The 22644-nt window shown below is 35.1% G+C and overlaps 1 long non-coding RNA gene across 2 annotated transcripts in view; it reads right to left on the reverse strand.

Annotated features, from left to right (window-relative positions):
- The window catches only part of LOC139827910 (uncharacterized), a 41127-nt gene extending 19715 nt beyond the window's left edge, over nucleotides 1-21412 (reverse strand). Inside the window, exons 1-2 of one of the 2 annotated variants that reach the window (XR_011739040.1) lie at nucleotides 21369-21412; nucleotides 10268-10350 (exon numbers count right to left, since the gene is read on the reverse strand). This is a non-coding gene — a long non-coding RNA (uncharacterized lncRNA). Of the gene's footprint in view, nucleotides 1-10267; nucleotides 10351-17409; nucleotides 17672-21368 lie in introns of those variants that run through there. The other variant, XR_011739041.1, reaches the window with a different exon arrangement.
- Nucleotides 21413-22644: the final 1232 nt, after the last annotated feature.

Here is a 22644-nt window from a genome sequence, read left to right on the forward strand (position 1 = left end):
TGCCGTGACAGTCCCATCTATAAAAGCCTGAGCTGTTTGTTGAGAGTGCTATATGGACAGAACTAAGGAGAAGGGGAAGAAAACTGTGGTCAGTGAGATACCAATATCTGACCACACTCAAAAACTGGGAACAGCTGGTTCCCCATACATCCCAATAAACACCATGGGTCAGCGGTGCTGTCTCGGCACAGTGACGGCTGCACAGTAGTCTCGCCATTTTCTTGCCCACAATCTGGGCACTGGAGCCACAGACCAGTCCCCTGATTCATTACAACAGAAATGCCTGGCAAGCTACCCAGCATGCCACACTTTATTCTTTGTGAAATATGGCCTCGGGTATGAAGTAACACACTCTGTTCAGAGTGAATATGCTTTCACATAACTAATGGGGACTTGCAAGATTTATTAGAAGGCAGAAAACTGTTCCTTTCTGTGCAGATCTCACTGGATATTAAACTTTCTCTGAGTCCTATATCATGTATAACTTTTTTTCTATTAGCTAAAGAAGCAGGTTGGCTGTAACAGAGATGCATTTTTAAAAGTGCTGTGAGAAAGGTAGATTCAGGAATTTTGAAATAATAAAATTATATGAATTAATGTATTAATTGTATTAAAAATTCAGTAGCATCTTTCCGCATTTGGTGTTCACTTACTGTTGCATCATCAGGATTAGGAAAAAATGTATTTGAATCCCAAAGTAACAGTTTAATCACCCCATCTTTTGATTTGATGTGCTGGCAGAAAACAAACATGGGGCAGAATAAAATGCAATAAAATAAATAAGCATACACATTTTAATGGGAAGGATTGAAACAAAAATAATAGATGTAAATCTGGCAACAAGTTCAAATCAAGGAAGAAAGAAATAATTTATCCAGAGGTACTGGCCAAAAAAAGTTGATATGGATAAGAGTTTTTGCATCAGTTTCAGTGGGTTTTGTATCTGCACCATGTTTTGAGATGCTGTACTTTGGAGGGAAAAAAGTCTTCACCAGATAAGAGGCACGAAGCCAATTTTCCTTCCATTCCCTCAGCGTAAATCCAGACTAACTCATGAAAGATTTACAGTGGTAGGCTGGCAAGCAACATTTGATCCACAAATTAGAAGATATAAACCTAAGATGAAGAAAGGAGGAAGGAGAGATAGAGAGCTAGAGCGTGTCCTGAAGGAAAAAATTAGTATCTCAGGTAAAGGCAAAAAGAAAGCTACCAACTCCCAATGAAAAATAAATGTTAAGTATCTCTAAATAGAAGAAGCAAAACACACAGTAAAATTTCGTAAAGTTTCCTAACACAGAGTAACAGCTTATACGACGATTTCTAAAGGGCTAAGACAAACAAAAAAGAAAAGCATAAAAATGAATAATTTAGGAGCAACACTCAAAAACATAAGCCTCTATGTTACTTTACGCTTCTTTATCTAGTGAATCTTGATCTCTTGCTTCTTCATTTGCACTGGCACTCTACTTATTTTTCTCTCAGAGGAAAGAAACAGAGAGGTAAGTATAGGTTATAGGTGATATCTGATTAATTATGTTGATTGTATAGCAATTCTCTGGTTATATCCCAGCAGAAAGTGTTCAATAGTACATTTAAGACATACAGGTGAAAAATGTCTCTACTTATCTCCCAGCAAAAGATACAGACACAGATTGTTGAGTAGTTCAAAACATAAATTAATTGTGAAGTGTATGCAGTATATCGCTTTTACACTTTTTAAAATATTGTACTCTTTTGCCTCTGGCTAGTACCCAGCTATAAATTATAGTAGCCCATATTGCTCTTACAAAAAATGGCAACAGATGGTCTATATTGGATCAGTAGAAATGACAAGACCTTTAACTGGAGAAGAGAGGTGGACAGTTACAGAAAAACATCAACTCTGTCCTTTGAACTAGGGACATGTGCTTGGTAAGAAGCATCTCCATGTCATACCATAATTTGTTGACGGTTCAGTATTCAGCTATCATCTTCAGATTAAGGTAATACTTAGTATTATCAGAAACTCTCATTGACATTTCCTCATTATGAAAGCAGCAAAGGTCATTTTCACTGTAAAATGCTGATGAGATTTATTTAAATGCTCTTGTTACAGAAAAAAAAGAAGTACATGGAAAGGCAAAAAGGTCCAGGGGACACTGCACTTTAAGCTTACATTTGTTCATTTAATCTTTGCATTTTTCCTGCCCATCTTTATACCTACATTGTCTTCATTATAGAATTAGTTTCTAAGGGCTTGGCACTCACAGAAAAATTATAACAGTAGGGGTCTGGTCTGTATATTTTGATAATATGGCTATGCGTTACAATAATAAAAAATAACATCTTGTGTGACTATGTCAATGGTGCTGGTTTTAGTAACAAACAGATTTTTGTAAATAAATATGTAAACAATAACAGTATTCCAATAAATTCTTTGGCTGCTTTCAATTGGCCTGGCAAAATCACATTCTCTATTATAACAATCATTAGTACAGAATCTGAAAAAATCTGTGTGCTAAATGAAAATAGCATGGATTCTATTAAGGTCATGCTATGATGTTTCATCTATTCAGAAATAATAATAAAAAGGAAATCTTAACATCTCAGTGACTGTGGATTTTATGCTCATTTTCAATCCAAAATGGGTCACCATCAGATGTTTTGACAAGATCTTTTGACATTTGGACACGTTTTGAGACATGGTTCTGGCTCCCCTGCTAGCTGGATATCCTAGGGCAGAGGAAGACAAACTGACACAAGACTCCAGTAGTCTTCAGGAAAATAGCAAATGATTTTGCAACCAAATAAAGATTCGTATAGAGTGTTTATTTTCCTACATTGGTCTTCTGTTGCTTATGGGTTTTCTTTAATATACACTGTTATTGGGGCACTACAAGTAAGAACTAGGACGTTGGTGAAAACCTTTTGAATCAGAATAACATAGGGATGAGTGATATATGAAAGATATTCAAAAATAATGACAAGCTAGATGTTATCTTTGTACATATGCCAGCTTTCAAAATATTTAAATGGACTCACTTTTTAAACTCTCCCCCTATTTATGCTACTAGCTATTATATGCCTCTGCTTAATCAACTATGAAGTTTTCACTGAGAACATTACTGGCACCCATAAACATTCAAAAATTAGAAGGCCCTAATCTCATTAAATGGTTTTTAAAATGTTCAGAAGTTTTCTTCCTTCTAGACTGCAGCCATGAAAGCTCACTTCTTCAAGATTTTGTTTCTGACTTGAAGAACTAAATCTTCCTCGGGAAAAAAAAAAAAGCTCTTAAAGCTGGATCTCAAAGTGAAGCATAAAATACCACTGTTAAAATCACACGGGTTGATACAATAGACTTCCTTCATAACAGCTATTGTTCCCAATTATTAAATTAATTCTCTTTTGTGTCTTAAATCAAACTGTAAACTCCTCAGAGCACGACGAAATTCTTTTTCAATACAAAGTTGAATAAAGAAGAGGCCCATTCCTAATTGGAATTCTTCAGCTCTTCTGTAATATAAATAAAAACCATAATTAGAAATGTATTAAGATAAAAAGAAACAAAAGGTCCTGTAAATACCACTGGATGTTTCTATTATCTTGCACCAGTAAAAGTTCCCTTCTCATTTTGTCACCGAGCAATGAAAGACAGATACCTTTCAAGGCTCAAAGAAAAAAGGAGCAAAGACTTTAGTGTGTGTGTTCTCTTTCATGGAGCCAAGGACAAAATCAGACACCAGACCCAAACCAAAATTAAGAGGAACACATTAGAATCAGTCTGAAGGATCATCTTGAAGTATTGTGAATCTCGACAGAACATAAAGGCAAATGAAATTTTAGTCATATAGCGTCTTCAATTTATTAAGCGGGATAAGTCAAATGAAAACAGCATCTCAGTTGTCAAAGATCAGCACTTAACCAGTTAATGCCTGAGGAAGTAGGTGTCTGCCAGACAGAAACACTGGATTTAATCTTTAGACAGTAAAAGGCAGAATCATCCCATGACAAGGGAATCACAGAATCACAGAATGTTAGGGGTTGGAATAAACAAAGCCTTTTGCATGCTATACTCATTACAAATAAGACAAATCTATCCTTCAGAGTGTAGGTACATTGAACATGGCTCTATTAGCTCCCTCCCTCCAACATAGCTCTGAAATTCATACTGCAGGCAACAGAAGGCATTTATTTATCTTCCAAGCATAAGGCTATAAAAATGACAGTTTAGAAGTAGAAAAAAATATGCAAAGAACTGTTCTATCTGGCTAATGTTAATGCACAGCCAGTGTTTGCTTTATATACATAATGCAGTGAGGAATAAATTAGACAGATGGCTTCTCCCTCCCCCGTTGTATGTTGTAGCATGACTAGACAAACAATCTAAATCACTGGTAGGTACGTGCTATGGAAACACTGTGCAGAAGTAGTTAATTACTCCTGTCAGAGAACAAAAAATGCAATTACCTTAATTATTTTGAAATTACAAACACACTAAACTATGAAATAATTATTACTAGCAAAAAGGTAATTCTGTGTTCATCTCTGGGAGTAATCAATATGTCGATGGATTCTGCAACTTACATTTCTTTATAACTGAAAAACAAGCATGGAAGTGAAAAATATTTATAGAAGGTATATGAATGCTGCTGACATAAACCAATGTTAATCATTATTTTCTATTTAACTAGACCACTATGCAGGTATACAGGACACAAAATGTATTCTCTTTTGTCAAAATAAAAAGAAGGAAACAAAAACTTCAGATGCAATCCAAATATTAATAACTGTTGGCTCTCAGGTTTTGGAGGCTAATTACATGGACGGATTGTCCTTTCTAATAGTCTGTGTTTTGCTATACCTCTCGTAGAAGTAGAGTTGCCACTACAACTAATGCATCTCTTTCCAAGTCATAAAAGAAAAAACAAAAGAAATAGCTTCAGAACCAAGGTTAAAAATATACCTTACCCTCACTTTTGGTGATTTTCTAGTTCAGTATTAGTTCTCCTTTGCCAGAGGAGCAGGTGCTGCTAACACCACCTGTATTTCAAGACAATGATGGACCTAGCAAAGCATATCCTCCTACCTACATGCTACAGACCCCAGCTGGGACAGAGGTGGACAAGGGATACATAAAGTTTTTTAACATCTAAGAAAGTTCACATACCGAAAAAAAATTCTGACAGAGAAGGCAACAAAAGGCATTTATTGCTTTTGTCTATTATGTTACCTATTGGTCACTCTTTGAAGCCAAGCTGTCTATCCTGTATATTAAAGTTTGTGGAATTCCTTACTGCAAGAATCCTGCTCAATGTACAGTAATGGACAAGAAAGGAACTTGTCTCTTCATTTTCTGTACAAAAGTATTTTCATAAAGATAAAAATGGATGTTGAAAATTGAAACAGAAATGGTGAAGAAATATTTGGTGGACATATATCGCTTAAAGAGTCTTACTTGCCAACCATCTGTCTATAAATGTACCCTACAGCATATATTTTCACCAAGCTGGATAAGAATATGTTTCTAGAATTAAGTGAATAATATTCTATTAGATATTTTTACGATTATAGTAGTGGGTGATTTTAAACTGAGAAAAAGAATATATTAAGGATAGATAGACTTTACACATTGTTCTTAGTGCTTAATGCAAATTATAGTCATATCAGCTACTATGGTTTTAAATGCCAGAATAACAGAAGAAGAAATTCTTTACTAAGTAATTTACCTCAGTTTGGTCAGACAACAGTTTCTGAACAGAGACAACCATATATAAAGCAAAGGCAAGAATGAGGATAAGCAGAAGCTGTGAATCCTTCCAGGAGCATGTTCTGCATTTGCACACTGGAAATAATCAGCTGTCTCTGTACATGTAGACATGTATGCACACTTGATGGTATTTTCTCATCTTAAACACACTTTAAAAAGTAAATGCACTTTGAATAGCCATGATTTTTCAGGTAGCATGCATTTACCAGTAATTGATTTATTTATTCTGGTAATCAGAATATGGGTTATTATTTTCCACTTGTATAAAAACAGGGGTTTTTTCACCTTTGGTAATGGCCCACTTAAAATTAATTTATTCATCTTTAGAAAATTGTAATAGAAACCCTGCCACATTCGTGATTATAAGAATAGTTAGAACTGAGATAATGGTGAAGAAATGGGTGTCCATACAGATTCTACAGAATCCTGCAGCTCTCAGTAGGGCAAACATGTCATTCAAAATGCACCCCACCAAGAGGAGGAAAAAAAAAAAAAGGAACATGATAATGAGAAAGAAAAGAAAAGAAAAAGACATTTTTCATTTGTGTTTACCTTTCCCTCTGGTAATGTTGCTATATTCAAAAGACAATGGAAGAAAATGAAAGCAAAGAGAGTTCATAAGATTCTAAGAAGTACTATAATCTCATTGTTATTCAATGAGAACTGGTCTTTAACTCTTATTTTAGAAAAAAACTCTGAGAATAAACATCTAAGAACTAAACGTGTTGAGAGAGAACTCCAAACATATACATCATTCCTACGATATAATATTTCTCTTATATCAAGTTTGAAAATGTGTCTAATATTCAGTTTCATTATACCACAAAATCAATTTCCTTGGAATTGGTCATGGTTCACTGTCACTTTCTTATCTATAAAAACAAATCTCATTAAATGAAATTTTGTATTGTTGTCTTAGCTATTTGATACCTTTTAAAGAAAGTGCTGGTGAACTCACCAGCTGCCCTATCTTCATTTCCTATACATCTTTATTCAAAGAAAATCAAACCCTTAAAATAAACAAACAAAAAACCACAAAAAACAAACAAACAAACAAATCAAAACAAACAAAAAAAACCCAAACAACAAAAAAACCCCACCATAACCCACAACAAATTCAGATCTAAACCAGGCTACCTGTACATATAACCAACAGTTATACAAAGATTGTTCTTGCCTTTCTGTAATGTTAAATTCATTCTTCCTGCAAAATACTTTCATTAACTCAAGAGAAAACATGGCTCTGTGTCAATAGAGTCAAATTTTAAAAAGATTTTGTGAAATGTTTTTCCCTTACATGCTTTCACAGCAATAGTTACCAGTTACAGTTTTTCTAGTACAATTACAGGCTTGTGGTAAGCAGGCTTCCCAGATCATCCTTTGGAAGACCCAATGTCAGCTTGATAAGTACTGGGGTAAAGACTTCACAAGGACTGAGTCTTGAAATCAGTATTGTTTATGTTGAGATATTTTCTTTAATAAATTTTAGAGGTGAACTACAGAAAAAGACACAACGTAGGGCCAAAAGAGTGTTTGAGATTCAATCAAGCACAATATGCAATTAATATAAATTTTCTCGTGCAAAAAAGCATAGTGGGGGGGGGTCTCCTACAGCCAGCCTGCTGTGAGAACTCTGATGGGAGCTACTTGCTCTGCCCTGCACACTGAGCAGAAGGTACAGGCATGTGCTCCAGTGCCTGTCCCCTGCTGGGGACTCCTGAGTGCCTCCTCCTACGGTGCTCTGAAGATTTGAAGGTTCCCTGAGAAACTGTATCAGAAATATGGGGGGACATTGCAAATACACATTGGGTTGGGAAGGATTTGTCTTCACTTCCCACCCTTCACCCCACAATAACAAAAAATACAAGTATAAGCTCATGGGCATCAAGGTGTAATCAACAGATTTAGAAAAACTTCTCTCCCCTCCCCGAAATGTGAGGATTTAAGAAAGGGAGCTTGTGGAAAGCTTTTCATAAGCTTCCTTGCAATTCACTGCAGTCTGGAGAGTAGAACTAAACAAAATAAATAAGGTCCCAGCATTTTCACCCTCTGAAGTGTTCTTTAACATCTAATTTCTCAGAAAATGGCTTATTGTAGCTGCTGTAAGTTTACAGACTATGATTATGAAGTAAGTCAGAATGTATGTAAACTCTTTGACAGAGCCTATCCGTACACAAGTCGGAGAATAATATATTCTATCAGAAAACCTGGGTACAAAATGAAACAAAACAAAATGAAACGAAACAAAACAAAACAACATCTGAAAGTTTGGAAGCATATTCCAATATAGGCTCTAAGAGTGGATTAAAGAATGACATGATCATCTGAAAAAGAAAACAAAATATGTAAGGTTAATAGGAACAGAATTATTTCATACCAGAGAAAATAAACACACAGAATAAACTGTCAAAATTGAAAGTCTGGATTTTGCCAGAAGACAAATGAATTTCACACACTAAGCAGTTAGGCTTAGAAGGAAATACATCAGAAAATTGGAAAGGGATACAGGAGTTCAACAAATACATGAGCACTACAGAGAAAAGCTTCAAATCACAACTTAAAAAAAAAAAAACAAAACAAGAAAAACAAAAAATACCTACTTGTAATGCCAGTATTGCTGTGTCGTGCTTGAAGGGAAAGGCCTGGGGAATTTCATATTTGAAAACGAGAAAATGAACAAAATCTATGTTTTGATCGTAGTGTTTGAAGTCTGAGTAATAAGAAAAATATCAACTCAAATTCTGTATGTTCAAAAAGGAACTAGATGATATATGCTATTAATTTACAAGTGAACTTCAATGATACTCTAAAATCTATGGATATGAATATTTGAAGATGTTATAATTTATGAAATAATTTAGGAATGATTCACAAATATTGCATTTAAGAAAAGACTCAGATCCCTTGTTATATATAAACCCATAAAAAACAAACAAACAAAACCAAAACCAAAACAAAACAAAAAAGAAACAAAAAAAAAACCAAACCAAACAAAAACAAAAACAAACAAAAAAAACCCACACTAACTCTACAAGGGTTACCATAAACCACAAATAAGGAAAGCAATTAAAATTAAGACTGGTCAGGAAAGAAAACTGTATTTGAGAAACCAAAACTTTGGAGGTTAGCGTTAACCCTGAAACAAAAAAAGATAATTCTTCAGACTTAAAAGAAAGAATGAGGAAAAATGAGGACAACTACATCATAAGGCTAATTAGAGACTTAAGATTCCAAAAATTAAACTAAAACTATGAGTTTGACAGTTCAGTGATTTCCACAGTGTGGAGTCACAGTCAATAGATGTCAGTCTCATTACTTAATACATTAGTGGAAGTGTTTGAAGTGTGGAAGTGTTTGAAGCATATAGCAGTAACACAACACACCTAATTAAATGGCAATAGAACACTACTTGAAACTTCTTATATACAATATAAGTCATATACTAACCCTTATAACATACAACTTATTAACTGGAATAGATGGCAAGACAATATAGTTTGAAGATTTGATTGTATATAAATGGCAGTTGGATTATTAAAGATACCTCCTTCACAAACACTGCAAATTATTTTCCAGTTCTATTCAGGAGTTAAATCTTGAAAAAATACCCATTATTTCATGGAAAATAATGAGCAGTGCTCCTAAGAATGGCATGGTGGTGCCCACCAGTAGCTCCTGAAGAGCAGGTTATACTGACAGTTCCTGCAGCTGTGCTCCACCGCTGCCTGGGACCAGGAGGTGCTGATCACCTGAGACAACCCACCACCACTCTACAGCTCTCAGCCAGCTTGAGGGACCTCAAAAGTCCATGACTACCCCTCCTTTCCACATTTAAATGAGAAAGTCTACAGAGACATGGAGACGATAGGTCACTGGAGCAGCAACACAGGAAAATGAAGTAGACATGTGGCCTAGAACCTGGATGGAGTCTTTCGAGTTTAGGAAGACTAGTAGAGTCACAGAAAGGAGGCTCATATTTTTTGCTGTCTGAATTGCCTTTTTTTTTCTTTTTTTCCTATAGAAAAATAAGGGATTTCAATTCCCATGGAAATTCACTGAGAAAGGTGAGAGGATGTAGGATGGAATTCAATACTGAGCTGTGCACTATGCAATACTCAGAAACTGAATTTAAATGCAAGCGTTGCAAAGACTAATGTGATAATGGGCAATATAAAGCATACAGAGCAATAAATAAGAAGTCTTACCATAGGGACCATTTTGTGAAAATATATAGCGGTGAATAAATAAATGAGAGCAGAGCATTTAGGAGCAGGGAGAATGAAAATGAGGGACTTCCTCTTAGGACTGAAAAGCAGGGTAAAGTACATGATTATTGGCATACTAATCTAGTGCTTGCAGAACATATAGATAAGTTTCAAACAGTCACAGGGCACAATATTTTCTTCTGAAGAAAAAAAAAATTAAAGCAATTCAGAACAAAACAGAAGTAAGCTGAGAACTAAGAAATTATGGCCTTTCAGCCTATATTTCGCTAGCAGGTACCAAACTCTTACATACTAGAGGTGCCAATGTTTTCTTTCTTGAATTGAGCCTTTATTATCTTGATGTTTCCTTCTGTTTCTTCCTCTCTTAGCCATTTCCTAATTTTGAAAATTGAGAAGGGCAGGTTAGTTGCTATTCAGTGAAAGTTTGTAACTGTATAGCTACACAAATAAAACAGTTTTTCCTAGTTGCAGTTTTAACACAGCAGTAGAACACAAAATCAGTGAGAACTAAAACACTACATTGTGATCTCATATCTGGTGTGAGGAGTGTATTTGTGCCCCCACTCCTTCTTAAAACATAGAACAAAATCAGGATGAGCCATAAGCAGAGAAGAATAGCTGGTTTGTAAAAAATCAAAATGGATGGATGGATTTCTCTTCATTTTACAATAAGTTATGTCTATCAGAGGCACAAGTATTTATATTTTTACGAATATAACCCAGATCATTTTATTAAAAATTAAGCTCAGATTTCACCCTCGTCATGACTGTAGCCTGTTAGCAACCTCCAGAATAATATTTCCTTTGTGGTGTACCCATATTCTACTCCACATCTTCTTGGGACACAGACGGAAGGGCAGACAAAGAGGAAGCAAATGTGGAAAAAACAGGTCAATAATATGCAGAAGAAACATTCACCACCTGGCAGAAAGTGAGTATTCATATCAGTCAGGGCATTTACACTACAGGCAGTGCTCCAAAACCACACTGCAGACATAGCAAAATATTGAGTGATCTTTTCTAGAACATAGCATGCGTTAAGTGTCTTACTACTTGAAAATCATACATCTCTCTGGTTTTAGTTCATGAAATCAATGTTATCAATCTGATGCCATAAAACATTTTTATGGACATCGCACTCACACAATTAAATGGTCCACTAGTAATCCCTTGCTGTTACACAAGGATAAAAACAACCACCATTTTTAAGAAACTAGTCTAAGGACACATGAACTTTCATGCCAACACTCTCCCACACACTGCATTTCTAAAACAAAGTCACTCTAATGTGGCTGGCCATGCATTCAAAGCCAAAATTTTGAAAATCCTTCATGTCATCCAGAACACTTATAGTGCAATTCCAGTATGATGTTTGAAGACTATTGTAGTTTTAATTCTAGGCTGACATGGTATACCTGTGAAATATGTATGTGATAACTGAACGCAATTGATACTCAGATGTCACAGTAATGTAAAAAAAATGCCATGAGAAGACTACCTTTTTTCTTTTATGGATTGCTTTTCCCTGTTAAATTTTAAGAACCTAGTTTACACATAGAAAAATTTCTCTTTTAGGTCACACTTGGTATATATCAAAGTCATTTGAATACTGCCATTAACTTCCACAGCATTTAGACTAGCTGAGTTAATTCATTTATTTGCAAAGAATTGCACACTCATGTTTACAAAATCATTTGCCTAAAAGTTCTAAAGTTTAACAACAAGCAACTTACTTTCAAAACATCTTTAAGCCTTTGCAGAAACTAGTTCAAACATTGGCTCACTGTAATTTCAGATAAATCCTATGTCAAAAATCGTGTTGAAAAGAGGGAGGAAAAGATCAAAGGATTGATGCTTTCCTATCACGCACTTTGAATCTCATTATACACAAGAGTACCACGTGACATCCTGAAGTTAAAGCCCCCAGTCTACAGCTTGTAAGCTACGGACACATTTAAAGAAGAGTTGCATCTTTTAATATCTTGTTTTACGTGTTTCTTAAGCACTGCTAGATACAGACTCCAAAATGACAATAATACTGGGTGCACTCTTTGTAGCTTACAGATAACATATCCCCTTCTTGTTCTTGGAACTCAGAAAGAACAAAATACCTGCCTTAATCCCCAATTCATTTTTCTTGAATCAGATAAAGCACAAATACAGAAGGGCAAGATTTGTCCCATTCTCCAATATGAAGTTATGTCAGGGATCAATTTGGTCTACTGTCTACCCACAACACAGATTTATTGGTCATGCTGTGATGGTTTTTTAGATCTGGCTTTCCCACAGTATTAGCCAGTGCGTTGTTCAGTGCAGCCACTGTACTCTTGCCAAAAAGGCTGATTTGGAAATCCAGTTCCCAAACTGAAACAGACAAATAAATGATCCTTTGTTCAATGATATATGAATGTCTTTGATCCCCATAGAAGTCCTTCTTTAGTCTTTTAACTAATCATTTAGCCTAAAATAATCTGATGTTTTTACATTAAATGTAGCCATGATTCTTTGATACAGGTTGTAATACAACTCTGATAAATGAATTTTCATAATACAAATAGAAGGAAATTATATTCAAAATATAAGATAATGGTATGAGCAGATAAAAGGCAATGGACTGAAACGAAAACAGATAGGAAAGGCAGCTTAACTTCTCACCAACAGAACAGACTCTCCTAGATTTCTCCTGTGGGGTTTGTTGTGGTTCTTTTTAACAAGATACTTTCTATAGTGTATTCCTGATTAAATGATACATACTTCACTTGAATGTTAAAAAGGAATCTTATCCAACCAAACATAAACAACAAAAGAAAATCGTAATCTGTATCAGAAATTAATTTTCCAGTTGCTTCACTTGAATGTATATCTTATGGTTTCTTGACAAATTCTGTTTCTCAGTTTCTCAGTTATCCCAGTTTCCCAATGTCCCAGATGCCTGAAATGTCATATTTTCTTGATCACATCATCAAAGGATACTAAATATCTACTTACTGCCATCTGAAACCCTTCTTTTGTTGGTTTCTAACTTTCTATGATGAATTAAAAATTGCATTGCTAGAATCAGCGTGGAGGATAATACTGGAACACTATTTTCAGGCACACACCAAGAGAACTCTCTTCTTTAACATCATATACATATACATATACATATACATATACATATACATATACACATACACATACACATACATATACATATACATATACAACCTTTTTGGTTTATTTATAATAAGAGAGTTCAGCAAAAGCAAAAACAGAAAAAATACACCTGACTTTCAGTGAGGAAAAGAACAGTAAGAGATAATGTTTCATTCCTGTGCTATTACAGGATGAATTATTGCAAGTGCTCTCCGCAAGACCTTGTAGGAGTGGAAAGAGAGATCATGTAAAAAGTTATTATGGCTCATAGTCTCCTTAAATTTCCTGGAAGCATGGCACACTGAAATGCATAAAGTATACATATAAAGCATAAATGCAAGTTCATTAGTGATCTTAGTCGTAGGAAGTATAAATTTGTGTATCTTATAGATTTAAGGTTAAAAGCATCATTGCTCAAAGAAGAAATCACCTTTGAGCTTAAGGAATCCAAATGTTCCACTACCAATAAAATGAAACAGGAATAGTAAGAAGAATATTGGATATTATGGCTTTTACATTTACTGTCCTCTGGAAAAAAAAAAAAATCATAAAAGATTGCCAGAGATCAAAGAGGATCAGAGAAGAATATCAATGTTTATTATTTTAGTCTTTCAGACTCTTTCTTCCATCTCCTACTTTTTATTTTTTATTTTGTGTAAGTTATTGATGTCTCTTTACCATTTTATGACTTCAGTAATCGAAAGGATTGAACCAGATAGTTAGAATTGTAATAAAACACCTGTTAGCTAAGACCTGAAAATCAGTAACATGAGTAAATACACATATATATATATTCTAACTGTTAGCTATGACCTGAAAATCAGTAACATGAGTAAATACACACATATATATATATATTCTAACACAGCTTTTGTATAGCATCATCATAACTGTGCTCTTCTACTTCAGTACCTAGCACCAGCAATGGCAACTACATGCAACTGATACTGCTGACTGATGGATCTAAAGAAAGGGTCAACTTTTCCATATCCATTTGGCGTATTTTTCATGTCTCTGTTTTATGGCACATTCTGCAAGATCTATAATAGGAGTTAACAGAAACCAAGATGAATGGGTTTGGCATGCTACATGATATTGGAGAGATGAGGTGGTCATAGACATGACTGGTTGTGGCAGATGGATGGAGAAGAATAGCTTGAAACTAAAAATTTCCCAAAAGGTGAGTGAATCTCTTAACAATGTGGTTCCTTTTTTCTTCTGTCGCTAGGGATCTAGACATGTTTGTAGGTTCCTTAATATTTCAAAAAATCCAAATAAAATCCTGTTTTTAGGAAAGGTAAAGCACAGCCTTTTTCTTGTTCATTACACTATGTATCTGTCTTCAACATTTTGCAGAAAAGACAAGGAAGTTAGAAGTTTTTAAATACAGTATACTGAAAAAAAAAAAGCATTTAACAGTGCTACAAAAGTTAAAAATAACAATAAAAGAAAGTTGAAGACTGAGAAATTCTCAGTATAACTCACTGGACTAGACCAGGGAATGATTCTGGAAACAAAAACAAGGGCTTTTTAGCTTACAGATATTTTGTTCCCATTTTCTGTAGTTGCTGCTAACACAAAGTGAAAGGTGTTCAAATTTATGTAATCAAAAAATGCATAGAGACCACGGCCTCAGATGTAGTTCTACACATTTTAGGAAAGGGAATGGAAGACTAGATTTAATCTAATTTTCCAGTTTTTTAATGCTTGCTATGACAGAAGCCATTACAAACCAAACATAATTCAAAACCCAGTAGAAGGTGCTTTAAAATTCAACTTGTTTCAGAAATCTCTAAGAGCCCTGTGTCAGCTGGGCACGGGGAGGACATGACATCCAAATATGTAGCTTTGAGGAAAAAACATGATTCCTGCTAGGAAAAAGCTCCACTTAGGAAGAGCCTAAAACTCTTCGCATAACTTTAAAGCTCAGCAAAACCCAGCCTGCTAGCTGTCAGTCTGTTACTTGGATATCGCACATTCATTTTGGTTACAGTGCAATTCTGTTGCTGTGTATGTTGGATAATACACTTCCCATAGTATAATAAACCCCTAGCCTGTTTTTAGTAGTCTGCCTACAACAGAGAATGAGTAACAGGATTAGAAACATCTTTGTTACAGTTTAAATCCCTCTTGGTACCATTTTTTCTTTACTGCTTTCCCACTTCTGTCCAGGGTAATAAAGGAATGGGATACCTCTCCTCTTATATACTCAGTTGATACTAACAGGATAATAAAAAAATTATTTAACATCTATCTGCAAAATCGAAGTGGATTTTCATCTATTTTCAAAGGCCTACAAATCAGTTGAAAAAAATCATTATATATATACAGATTCACAGTCCCTTCCAGTAACACGGATAAGCGTAAGTATACATAACTAGATTTTTAAGGGAACTTACAGCTCTTAACAACAGCTGTCAAATGGGATTTTCAAAGGTACCTTCATATCTAATTCTCATTGGTGCTTATCTGCATCTTTATGAGCTTAAGTACAATGAAAAGTTCATCCTTTGATCGTCATCAAGCGCATAAGTAAACTCTCAAAAACATGTAAATAGCTGACAGATACTCATTTAGAGGATGGGAGGGAACAGATAGAATAATTCAAAAGAACAAGTCATTTCATAAATAGTCTATATTCTCTTTGTGTATCAGGAACAAAATGCCCAAGTATGGAGAAACTAAATAATTTTTGTTCTCCAACCAAGTCTTTAGTCTTACTTTGATTTAGGCATGGTTCCCAAAGCATGGTGTATTGCAGCTTTTATTTTCCAGTCTTACCTTAAAGAAGAAAACAGAAAAAAAAAAAAACAAAAAACGTTTTCTTATTCCATTCCGTCTTCCAGGAAATTTAGGCTACTGTAGTTCAGGACGTAAGCATCTGCCCAGTCCTTTAAGACAGCCAGTGATTTCCTTTATATTTTCTGCTCCTGAATGTTAAATTTTTGAGAACATGTTTATCTTATTCTGCTTTTCCACAGCAGAAATGTTATTTCTTCTCACAAGGGAAGAAATTGTTCTGCCAAGAATTCAACTAATTTTTTTCAACTTCATTTCTTCTGGAAGATGGAAGTGTACCCATCTTCCAGATACCATTTGAAAATCATATGCAAATTCCTGCATATTCCTTAAATTTGTAGCAACTAAATTGCATTTGTCACTGAAAACATGAAGAAAAAAAATGCAAAGCAAGTTTCTTTTAGGTTAAAAAAAAAAAAAGTTTAAATTTTCTTGAACTTGTGTAATTATGAAATACTTCTTTCTCAGGACTCACCATGTCTGTTGTGCCTGTTTTATTGCCATGACCTGTTTGAAAAGAGGCTACATTCCTTTTCTCTCTCATCAAGGTTTTACATTTCTTCTTTATTCTTGACTTCCGAAAGCTATTTCTGTTTTAAAATAGAGATGTTTTTGTCTAGTCTCTATGTAGACAAGCAAATAAATACCTGCACCAAAAGCACAGTCTCTGCATTCCCTGTGCTCTAAGGAAAACAGGGACTATTCACATTTGTTATCTTCAGGAAAAAGCATGAATGACAGGCTTTTTTTACTATTATTTGACAGAGTATAAATTTAACAGTGAAGTGTCTGTCAGACAGGCCAGTATGCCTGAACAACTCTGTTCCACAGAGTTCATTTACAAAAGTCTTTTCCATTGCTCAAAGTTTTGAATCACATAGAGAGAGTACCAACAACCTCTAAAGGTTTATCTGCATCGCTTATTTAGAATAACCTGCTAATAACTAATCAGTACCTCTAGCTTCCTCACTAGTGAAGTCAAACTCAACATTATTGCTATTTACTCAAAAATTCAAGCATAAATCACTGATGCGAATTAGTGTGTCTCTCAATTCAGCAGGTGATAGTCTGTAGGGAAAATGCTGTCTTTATCAAAATTCAGTATAATTTAAGGCAAAATGAAACTAAATTTGTGTCAGTGTGCTAGCAAAAGGAAGAAAATAAAAAGTGTGTTTGTTAGTTTGCATTTAAAAAGTTTGTATTTAATCTGTATTCTTATAATGCAACTCTACTACTCTGTTTTATGACACCTGGATGCTGATTTTGCTTGGCTAACAAATTTTCTGTGTATATAGAAGAAGTGACTTTTTGCAGTTAGTGTGCAGAAATTACAGTCATGCTGGTAGACAATAGGAAATAGAGAGGAAATTTTTGAACTCATCACTGAGGTGACACAGAATCCTTTTAATTACTTAAATTCACCATGTAGCTATCATTATCAGTTTCAGACTTCACTTTTTGGAGCATAAACTGAAATAAAATATGGATTCAGTTGCTCACCTGTAAGCATCTAGTGGCATGTGGGACATCCTGAAACATCAGCATGAGGTCAGCAGATCCAGTGCAGAACCCATGGAAAACTCACTGCCTTTTGGAGGAGAAGCTGGAGACCCAGCAGTGGACCCCAGGTCACCTCAGAGGGCACTAGACAGCTAAGGCTGGGTGACTGAAACATCTCTCAGGAGTCTTCAACACTGGCAAATGCTGCAGACTTTTTCTTCTGGCAGGAAACTACAGCAGTGCATTCAACTAAAACCTGACGGTCATGCCAAAGCTTTAATGATGTCAAAGGAGGCAGAAGAAATTTAGAGATAGCTAGGATTTTTCTGAAACAAAATGACAACTCCTAAAAACTGACCCAAAAGCAAGAGATTTTAATGAAACATTGAAATATTTCTATATCTATATCAAATTGTTTCTATATCATCTATAGGAAATTATAAAATCAGTTCTCATTCTGTAAACAAGTCAGGAAAGACAGCAAAAAAATATTTAGACTAATATAACCCTTAGATAAATAAGGTTAGCCTTAAAGAATAAATAATACACTTTCCTTGGCTAGGCAATAGAAGAGAAATTCCACATTTCCTATATTTAAATCTATTAATAGAAATGCAACATTCAACATAAAAAGAAAATCAATAATAAAATATGGAATATTCAGCTTCATCTCTAGATTATGTCTTTAAAAAAAAAAAAAGGTCATCCAGGCCTGATCTAAAGGCCTAGGCTTCCTAAGCTTAGACATTGATGGCAAAGACACTAAATGGCTTGTTCTTTGTGCTTATAATGAGACGATACTTTCCATTTTTGAAGGATTAGTAGAATTAGTAATGGATTAGTAATAGTAGAATTAGTAATGAGTCTGCAATGGAAGAATGTTTTTAAAACTTTTGTTGCCATATTTAAATAATTGATTCTCTGAAGATGCTGTCTCTGATACTGACTATGCAAAGCTTGTGCTTGGGCAACAAGAAAGAGACAAATAGTAAGTCATGTTTTTATATCATTATACATAAAGCCTTTTCAGTATCTACTTTACTTTGCATGCTTTGTAATTCAAATATAGAAGTTTCTCCCACCTTTTAGCCTTTAACAATGCTTAAAGTACAAAATACAGTGAAATTATTATTTTCCAACCAAATATATTACTTGAGATTTCTATTATTGTCTAAAATACTAGCCTAAACACGTGTGTAAACAAATTAAAGGTAATTTTCCATCTAAACCATCATCATTGTGGCCATATCTTCAAGAACGTAAAAGGGGTGTCTACATTAAATTATAAAAACTTTGAACTGGATAATAATTCACTATAAACTGACAAAAAAAAATGGGGAGGAAAAAAATGCCTATATATGCATTGCCACCAGGGGATAAAAGACAGAACCAGCAGGAATTTTAAAAACAGCAGGGGAAAATAACTAGAAAAAACTCCAGAATACATGACACACTGCACCAATAGTATATCTAAGTTAATCTGACAGAGAAGTTTTATCAGCACTTGCACAAATGATCTGAAACTATTTTTCTTACAGATGAAACAATAAGGATGCTAACAAACTGAAATAGCTCAGCTAAAGTGACATTCTGGGGCAAATTAATTAATGAGGTGTCTTTAAATAGAAAATATATTGATGTAAGCAACGAAAAAAACGCTTCTATCCAGTGCTCATGGTGCCTAGCCAATCTCTTTCGCTTAAACTGCTTTTCATGTCTGACTAATTGATAGTTGGGGCAAAATCTCACACTGTCTTGCCAATTCAAGGCATACATAAAACGTTGATTGAAACAGAATAAACCACCACATTTTACAGTAGAAAGATGTTCGCAGTCCTAGGCCATTTCTAATAAATAACTCCAGCATTTTCACCGAGAGAGGAACAACGTTGCAATAATTATTTGTCTGGCATCAATCTGTTCACAGTTCCTTCAAAGGCACGTTGAGAGGGAAGTCTGGAGCACAGTCCCCCAGGAGGCATTGGCATGTTTTGTTATGACAGTCCTTGGCAGCTCATCAGTTCTATTCAGGAAGTGATCAGTCCCTTCCAGCAACCAAACTAATTTGTTTCCTATTCCAGCTTTTAGATTCTCCACCCTCTGGCCTTGTTCTTTTCCCTCCAAAGCAACCAAGGCAAACAACCTCATTTGGACTAGACTCTGGGCTGTCCAAACCAACCTGAGACAAAGGGCAGAGGCGTGCCATGCCTGGTGTCACCTACTGTGCTACCATCTACCCGAGAACATGAAGAGAGGATTGCAACCTCTCTTCCTTGATGATTAAAGATTCTTCACTAAACTGCATAAACATCTGTTGAATGGTTTTAAAGGAAAGCATGCTTGACAGACATTTTTAAAGATTGGTTTCTTTTAATGAAATCTGTTTCTCATTAAATTCATTAAGACCAGTTTTCAGACTTTCAGTGCAAAAAGCTCTGAGTTGCCTTCAGAACAGTGCTTCATGAATGGAGAGCCTTGATACCTTTCTTCATTTAAATTTTGATCAGTCTGAATATAATTTCTGTGACACTTCCTTAGCTGCTGTTCTGAATTAAATTACATTGATTTGTTTCTACTTGGTATTATGTATGCAGGTGTAATTAAGATGTAACACCCTAAATTTCCATACTGATATAAGAAACTTTGCAGAAATAATCCTTCACTGGCCTTGCCACAACAGAAACTGTCTGCTTCTAGCTGAACAAAAGCCCTGAGAATGACCTGAGAACTGTTTGAAAGTCAAAACATTCCCATCAAAAAAATACAAAAATCCTGTGGAATCCTGTTTTCCCTTGTTAGTAGGATATAGTAGGTTTGTGCAAAATTCCTGTTCCAAAAAGATCAGTAGCAAGTGCCTGCCCCCAAGACATATGTTATCTTTTTCTCATGATTTTCACAGAGTATTTTAAAATAACTATATACCAAATTATTTTAGATATAACTGTGAGAAATGTTACAGTTATAATCCATGGAAGAATACTGGTCACTGTTAATAATTGCTGTTGGAAGTTGCTAATGGGCTCAATTAAGGTGATGGAGACTGTAGTAGATTACACCTCATTTCTGTATTCTGGGCAGGAAATCTTTGGTATCACTACTGAACCCCTAAGTCATTTTAAATCACTGGGGTTTAAACATTGTTTGACTGGATCTTTTATAGTTTGTTTTAAATGCATTCACTGATAAATGTCTGGGTTGTGCCAAGAAGAGAAGAGAATTGGACAAATAAACTGTTAAAATTAACAATCATATAGTGTTTAATTTTAATCTATCAATCCATTTGCAGACATCTGTACAATTAACTTGTCTGACGAAAGAGAGGAGGAGGAGGCTTAGCCTGAATCTGAGCTTGAGAAAGAATGTGATTCTGCAAAGGGGCAAAGGATTTTCTGCCAGAATATCACTAAAATCGCATTTCCTGGACTAACTTTCCCTTGGCACCCAGATGATCGAGGAAGCAGACACAAGCAGTAGATAACTGCCATAACAACTGAAAAATGAAAGAGAAGTGTATGATCTAGCATCTCTCATCAAGAATTCAGCAGCATTTCAACCAGTCCCAAAAATCCTCCTGTTAAAAATTAGTTTGGATGACATGGATCTAAAAAACTTCAGCTAAAACAAAGAACCTTCCAAGTCTTACTGATAATGCTTTTATTTCTTTTTTCCCCCACCAAGTATCAGCCTCACTGATACAGCTCTCTGAAACTGAGAGCTGCCCAAGTCCACATGAATGTCACAATCATTAATCATGAATACGACAGGAAAGCTCCTTGGAGCATGGATTGTACCTTCCTCTGTATGCAATGCAGACATTCAATGAATAATAGACAGTATCACAAGTCCTAAGTCTTTTGACTTCACTATATAATTGCTCTAGGTATAAACTTTGCCTAATAATCATCAAAGTATCACTTAATATTTATTTTTTTAATTTGTGCAGACGTACATTTACCTACCACTGTCAGTTGTCTCTCTGGCTGGAATTTTTTAAGGAATTCAGGAAATCAGACAACTCTCTGGACTTTGAAATCCCAGCTGAAAAAAACTCCAGTAATCATTTACAGAAAATATTTTCCACCAGCCATTCACTCTTTTCTGTAATAGCATTCTGTAACTCTGCTCTCAATGAAGCAATAGCTTGCCCTGATACAGGAAACACTCAAAAGAAAAAGATGTCAGAAACCGAAAGGGCAGCAGCAGCCCAGCTCACGCAAAGCTACATGCTTTGAGATAAGCGCTTATATTGCCTATAGGCCCATGCTGTGAACTGTATAGCACCCTTCACCCTCACTATGGTGGTGCCATTCTTAACTGCTGGAAATTCACCATCACTGGGTGGAATCTCAGTCTTTGCATCCTTTTCTAAAGATCATATCTTTCTAAGAAATTTGCTAATTTAACCAGCATTTCTAATTTTTGATGCTTCATTTTACATTCAAATAATGTGTTTAGATGTCTAAACAAATGCACCAAGATTCAAAATATTGGCCTGTGTTTATAAACAGTACAACGGTTTCCAGCTTTTCTCTTCTTTGATAAATGTGACAAAGTTTAACATGATGAGAGACAGCAAGGCATAATGTTAATAACTTTAACCAAGCAGCAATGGGAAAGTAATAGTGTTGTGTAGTTACTATCGGTGACCTGATTTCAAGGGAAATTTTTCATTAAATACACAAATCCAGTTAAAGTATATTCGCAGAAAGAAAAGATTCCACAGAAAAGAAAACCTCAGAAAACTGAGATTATAAATGGTGCATCAAAATTCTGCGAAAGATAAATAATAAATCTTACTTATTCACAGGTATGTAGAATTTCTGTATGCAGGCAGCAATCATATAGGATTTACCTATAGGATTATATCACATTCTTTCAGATCTCAGTTTGGAAAAAATTCTCTAGCTGTCCTTATGACTCATGCAGATTTAGTTATATAAACTGATCTCCAGTTGTCTGTTTTCTATAGTGAGTTCCTGCATTGGCAGTAATCTCTTTGTAGTTTGCTCAAATCTTGATCAAAACATGCTATGTACCACATCGCGAATCTTGTCAAATATCCAACCTTGTTAAACCTAAAACCAGAGAGACAGAAAGAGCAGTACTCCAAAAGATCTGAGTTTTTTCACTGAGTGTTCTGGTAGCTCAGCCGAGGGGACAACAGCCATCTACTGCTGTGGAATCAAAGGCACCTAAACAAATTTCACTTTGCATAAGCACTTTGCTCATTTACTG

The sequence above is a fragment of the Patagioenas fasciata genome, chromosome 4 (genome assembly GCF_037038585.1).
Source record: "Patagioenas fasciata isolate bPatFas1 chromosome 4, bPatFas1.hap1, whole genome shotgun sequence".
In the NCBI taxonomy this organism is placed as follows: Eukaryota; Metazoa; Chordata; class Aves; order Columbiformes; family Columbidae; genus Patagioenas; species Patagioenas fasciata.